This window comes from Cervus elaphus, chromosome 13, assembly GCF_910594005.1.
Source record: "Cervus elaphus chromosome 13, mCerEla1.1, whole genome shotgun sequence".
NCBI classification, from domain to species: domain Eukaryota; kingdom Metazoa; phylum Chordata; class Mammalia; order Artiodactyla; family Cervidae; genus Cervus; species Cervus elaphus.
In genome coordinates this window covers 9,554,089-9,561,019 of record NC_057827.1, presented here as the reverse complement: position 1 = coordinate 9,561,019, position 6,931 = coordinate 9,554,089, and positions in this window count along the sequence as shown.

Below are 6,931 nucleotides of genomic sequence, written 5' to 3'. Positions count from 1 at the left end.
GGAATGACTGTTGTAGCAGAACATAGATGATAAATAGCCAAGTTCTTGACTCTTGAATTTCAGAAAGATACAGATAAGTCAGAGCTAGTATTTCACACCCGTAATATTAGATAAAGGTCCCTTAGATGAGGAGAAGGAGAAGCAAGGGACAGAGAGAGCTTGAATCAGAGCTTGAATCAGGCTTCCTGTCTCTGGACAATCTTTCTTGATGCCTCTCTCTCTCTCTCTTCAGTTGCCAAGTCGTGTCCGACTTTGGTGACCCCATGGACTGTAGCCTGCCAGACTCCTCTTATCCATGGGATTCTCCAGGCAAGAACACTGGAGTGGGTTGCTGTTCCCTTCCTTGATGCCTCAGGTTATTGGAAATATAAGAGCAGAAGGAACAGGTGCCCCCAACCTGAGTAGGATTGGAGATATTAGCAAAACCTCAGATTTACCCTGTGCCTGGCCATGTTGGAGACAGGAAGCAGAAGACGCCCAGAAGGTGACAAATGTTCCCTGAATACCTGGGGACACAACTGAGGCTGAGACAGTGCCCCTGTAGAGAGGCTCTGCAGTGGAGCGGGAGGGCGTGAGCGTGGCCTGCATGGCCTGTGGACAGAGTCTGAGAGCTAGCGCACTCGGGCTGACCCTCTCCTCTGCACGCTAAGCTCCAGCCCAAGGCTGAGAAAAGCAGTGAAGCCTGTTTTTAGGGGTGGGGTAAAGTGTTCAGTACTTCATCATTAAGCATAATGTCAACACTCTGGTTATTTTGTAAATAGCCTTTATCGGATTGAAGAAGCTCCCTCTATTCCTAGTTTGCTGACTTGATACCATGGATGAGTGTTGAATTTTATCAAGTACTTTTTCTGCATATATGAGCTGATTATATGATTTTCTACTCTGTTCTATAATTCTAGTCAGTGATCTTTGAATTCTGTAATGGTCATACAGTCCCTGCACAACCATCACATGTTTCTAGACTTGGTTTGCTAATAAACATTTTCTAAAGGATCTCTGTGTCTATGTTGATAAGATATATCGGTCTTTTCCTGTGATATCTTTGTCAGATTTTGTATTGGGGTTTTATGTTGGTCTTAAAAATGAAATTGAGAGGTGTTCCCCCCTCCTCTATTTCATAACAGGATTTCTATGAAATTGGTATCATTTCTTAATTAAATATTGATATAATTAACCAGTGAAGCCATTTGGTCTTGGAGATTTTTTCCTCTGGCCAGATTTTTCTTTACAAATTTAATTTTTTATTTTATATAAAGTTATTCAGATTATATACTTCACCTTGTGTCAATTTTATTAAGTCATATTTTCAAATGTGTCCATTCATCTTTGTTACTGAATTAATTGACACAAAGTTATCTCTTATTACTCTTTAAATAGCTTCAAGATCTGTAGTGATAACCTTGTTTTCAATGGCATATTTGTAATTTGTGTTTAGTCTTTTTTTTCCCCTTGATCAGTCTTTGTAGAGCTTTGCTAATTTAAAAAAATTTTCAGTACACCATCAAGTTTATCTAGTACATTCTTCATTTCAGATATTGCATTTTTCCGAATATCCAATGAAGTCCATTTTTCTAGTTTTTATTTCTCATTAAGTTTCCCCAGATAGTCACTTCTTGACTATTTTTTGTTAATTAATTAATTTATTTTGGTTCCATTGGGTCTTCATCCCTACATGCAGACTCTCTCTGGTGGCGGCGAGCAGGGGCTGCCCTCTGGCTGGGGTGCATATGCCCTTGCTGGCTGGGGTGCACATGCCCTTGCATGCGGTGGTTTCTCTGGTCGCAGAGCATGGGCTCTAGGTGCCTGGGCTTCAACCCCTGTGGCACGCAGGCCCTAGAGTGTGCAGGCTTTAGTAGTTGTGTGCACGGGCTTAGTTGCTCCGTAGCACGTGGAAACTTCCCAGGCCAGGGCTTGAACTCGTGTCCTCTGCATTGGCAAGTGGATTCTTATCCTCTGTACCACCAAAGAAGTCCTATGTTATTTTTTTAGTTAAAAAAACTTTTTAAATTATTTACGTATTTCACTGTGTTGGGTCTTCGTTGCTGCATGCGGGTGTGGTGAGCGGGGGCACTCTTCCTTGTGGTGCGCGGGTTGGGCCTCTCATTGCTGTGGATTCTACTGTTGCGGAGCACAGGCTTCACTATGGAGAGCACCAGCTCAACAGCTGTGGTGCACAGGCCTAGTGACTTTGCAGCATGTGGAATCCTCCCGGCCAGGGATCAAACCTTTGTGCCCTGCATTGGCAAGCAGACTCCTATCCACTGTGCCACTAACGAAGTCCTTGGCTATTTTATAATAACTATTTCAGAGACCTTGTCTGAAAATTATGTTTCTCTTGCTTGGATCTTCTCTTCATTATAGGTCCCATTTCCCTGAATACCTGTCCCCTAATCAAAAGTTATTAATCACTATGGCAGCCACACAACCACAGATCTTGACAAGAAGACCCTGTGTAAGCAGAATTTAACAGGACATAGTGCAAAAAGAGTCCAGAATCAGAGTGGGGAGCCCTGACTAAATCTCTGCCCAAGGTACTAAGAAAGGCTTGACTGAGGAGGAAATTCTGGATTCCTTTGAAGAGCAGCTAAGTTGGGGAGAAACTAAGTCCGTGGGCACAACTACTAAAGCCTGCATGCTCGAGGGCCTGCCTGCCACAACTACAGGGCCTCCCTTGTGGCTCAGCTGGTAAAGAATCCGCCTGCAATGCTGGAGACCTGGGTTCAATCCCTGGGTTGGAAAGATCCCCGGGAGAAGGAAATGGCTAACCACTCCAGTGTTCTGGCCTGGAGAATCCCATGGACAGAGGAGCCTGGTGGGCTACAGTCCATGGGGTCCCAAAGAGTTGGATATGACTGAGCGACTTTCACTTCACTTCACTTCCTTTGAAGAATGTTAATTTTTGTGAAGTTCCTGTCTGTTAAATTTCTTGCTGAACATCTCAATTTTGTGGAGATTTGTTTCTCACACTTGTTAGGGAAAGTCTGTTTGGATTTTGCCATTGGTTTTAGGATAAATCTGAGATATAGTCTTGTCTCCTGATATACAGCCCAATGGAGTTTCAATGGACATTTCAAGGTGTTTGGGAAGCTCCTCTAACCTAGTGGAATTCTGAACTCTGACTTTCCTGAAATGGGAAGCAACTGAATTTTTCTTTTACTAGCTTTTTCAGTTAATTCTTTCCACTGTGTTCTGTCCAGTTGCCCCCATGCAACAATAATTCCAGGGGAAACTGACATAGTAAGGGAGCTGACAGGCAGATTTCAAAGTTCCCCTCTCCATGTCTCCCTGCTTCCTTTGCTTTCTCTTTTTCCCTTCCAGATGAACTGTCAGTTCAAACCCCACCCTCTGATGCCTCAAGCCAATAATAATGGAGCTTTCTTAGTTCTAATCCCCCAGTGCTCTGTGGCCTGGAGAGTGTCCTGGATAAATAATATGCATGATTATAACAATATGCAGTTCTCTTCTTTCAAGAGTCAAATCTCCTTCAGCATTTGCCTGATTTTGGTCACTCTCCAGTGCTTCAAATAATTTTTCTACTTTCTTTTTTTGTGTTTTTATTTTTTTGCTACTTTGTCCATAGTTTATTGTTGCTATCTATGGGAGGGTTAATCTGATATACAATACTCCACAGTTATTCCTATTGTTTAGTCACTCAGTTCTGTCTGACTCTTTTGTGACCCCTCTGGACTGTAGCCCACCAACCTCCTCTGTGCCTGGGATTTCCCAGGCAAGAATACTGGAGTGGGTTGCTATTCCCTACTCCCCTGTTACTAAAACAAAAACTCTTCTCAGTACTGTGTATTTTTTAAAATGTTTTATTGCATCTATATTGAATTGCATGTTTTGGAGTCTTAAAAAGTATTCAGCCTTTTAAAAAGGCAGAAAAATGATAAAGTACTTAGAAAAATGATAATGATACTTTAAATGATAAAGTATATATGAGTTCTGTCATTCTCCTATGGTTCTGAAAACATCCCATTCAGTGGGTTCCCATTTCCTGATAATTTGTGAGCACTTTAAACTGAGTGCTGAAATCTCCCTGACAAGTAGACACACTGCTTCATGTCCCCGCCACACCCCCACCCCAGCCCCAACATGAATTTTGGGAAAAGGGCGACCTAGTGTGAATTTTGAATCTGCCATTTATTAACTGTGACCTTGTCATGTAAGCTCTCTGAACTTCCATTCCTCCTCTGTAAACTGAAGTCAAGAATACTGATCTCATAGAGGTTAATTAAATGGAGTAAACTGCCCCGCACTTAGTAACTCTTCTATAACTGTTAGTTTCATGATTCACAAGGGAAACATTCCATTTCTCCAAAATAACACTCCTTATTGCACTGAAAACTCTTTAATTGCTTTAACCTAAAAATTGGATATACCAAGCTGTTTGTTCAAAAATATTTTATCTTAGCTGTTATTTCCCCTTGGCAAATAACCCCTGGATTCTGTTATCTTCTTCTGAAGAGTGTTGATTTTTGTGAAATTCCTGTTAAATTCCTGGCTGAACATCTCAATTTTGTGGAGATTTGTCTTTTACACTTTTTAAGGGAAGTCTGTTAGGATTTTGCCATTGATTTTAGGATATATCTGAGACATAGTCATTTGATGGCAAATGTTATTTGGTGGCAAATAACCCCACCAAGAGCCTAGAATAGAAGTAAACAGAAACTAATATTGGCTGCACACCATGGCCTGCAGGCCTGTGGTGGGTGATGAAGGTGAGTGAGCCTCAGTTAAGGCCAGTCTGATGTAGCAGCCAGGGACCCACAGGTGAAGGCAAGAAACCCCCAATAAGGAGTTAAAATCTACCGGAATTAGTGGAAAGGGGCGTGGATGGGGTAAGGAGGCTTGACAGAACTCTGTCAAAGTGCCCAGGAAGGCTGAAAAGATCTTGCCACAGAATCTTCATATTTCCTCAAAAAGAGAGGAGGTAGGGATTCCAGGCCCAGGACGCTATGTGGGCCAAAGCTCAGAGCTGTAAGAGAGGGATCTTGTCCCTTTGTGGGGAGGTGTGGTAATGGGGGCAGGGGTTAGAACTCAAGAGTCTTTGGAAAGGTGGGAGGAGGCAGGGTCAGTCAGGGCCTTAGGGCGGTCAGGCCATGACTTCCAGGCTTGAACTGGTGTCCTGTCTAAGCAGAAGAGTCCAGATAAAGTTTGCTTCTTTAGGAGGAAGGGTGAGTAGACCCAGAGGAGGCTGGCCTGGAGGAGCAGGAAATGGTCAGGAGGTGCTCTGTACACCAGCTCTTGAGGAGGCACTGGGGTGGGGAGGAGGGGCCATACGGTGACTGCGTCCTGGAGAGGCTGGAGGGCTTTGATGACTCACCGGAAGTGCGTCTGGAAGTAGATGGCTCACCGGAAGTGCATCTGGAAGTTGATGACTCACCGGAAGTGTGTCTGGAAGGAGTCTTGAGCGACTGAGATTTCTAGGTGGGGCTGTGATATGGGGGTGATACATTAACTGAAGCAGTGATAGGAGGTGCCCCAGGTCCTGTGAATTCTCTCCTCAGTCTTGTAGGTAATCATAACTGTGCCCACTTCAGAGGAGGAAGCCAATCTCTGCCACGGGCAACTCACCTGAGATCACACAGCAGCAGGTGGCCTGGTTCAGGGCCTGGTCCATTGTCTGTGGAGTTGATCCAAGCCAGTCAGTGCAAACCAGAGCTTATTCTGGTAATTCCAATTCAAATAAAAAAGCCTGACTTGAGGCATTTGCCATTTCCTGAGTTGTAAATATTCCTCCCACCTCGACCAATTTCAGACCACCAGCGTGATGTCACTGAACATGGAGTCAGGAAGGGCTGTGTGCAAGTCATTGTCACGAGTGGGTGAGTGGGTACTCGCCAGCTCATCCCTGACACTGATCCAGGTTTGCCTGGTACCGGGGCCCCTCCTCCCTTCACACCTCACAACGACCCCAGTTTCTTGTGTTTTTAGTCACTGGCCTTCACCCCAACCTCTCCAGGGTTTATCTCTCCACAGATTGGTATAGTGAGTGGATTATAGGGAAATACAAATTAGTGAGAAAAGTCACACTTCCCCATTCTGTGCCCAGGGCCCATTCCCTGAGATTTCAGGGCAGTGAATTCCTTGGAGTTGTATTTCAGGGCAAATCTCATGCAGGGGCTTTCTGCTGAGTCTGCAGAGGAAGCACTCCAGCCAGCACGCATCGTGTGTCTGGAGGACTCAGAGGAACCACACTTGGCAGCACTCCTGTATCAGAAGGAGTGGTTATCTGCTCATCATTCAGAACCCAACACAGCGGCTTCCTGTCCCAAGTAGGGATGATGTTTCTGGTGCCACAATCTGGAAGTGAATTCAATATGCACAGCAACTGTCTTCAGAGTTGTCCAAGCTACACCTTACCGACAATTCACATTCAGACAATCTGTAGTATTTGAGCATCAACCCTACAATGATCCACATGTCACAGGTCCTCCCCCATCTTGTTGTTTGTATTTTCCTTCTGACTTAAACTGACTGCTGTAGAAGCTGAAGAAAGGCAAACACATCAAGCAAGGAATTAGGGCAAGAGGAACCCTGTGGACTGTGCCCTTCTGTGGGTGATGAGGGGATGAGGATTGAGGTGAAACCAAACGACTCTGTGACGAACTCATCTCCAAAGCAGCTTGCGGCAGGACACTGCTGCAGTAGCCACTGTGAGGGAAGGGTGGCGTTAGGCCCTCAGCTGGGGGGCATGATGGTGGCTGGCACTGCAGGGACCGATCTAACAGGAAGTCACCAGAGAGTGAAAAAGAAGTCACGCATTCTCCCAGCTGGGGGCACACCCAGCAGCCAAGCCCTGGGCCGTGGGCAGGCACAGAGGCCAGGCTGCCCCATGACTCCCTGAACCTCAGGCCCCTGGCTTGGGCTGGAATAGGGCTTCCTGTCTTGCTGAGCTGCACAGCATATGTATCACATCCTCCCGGGG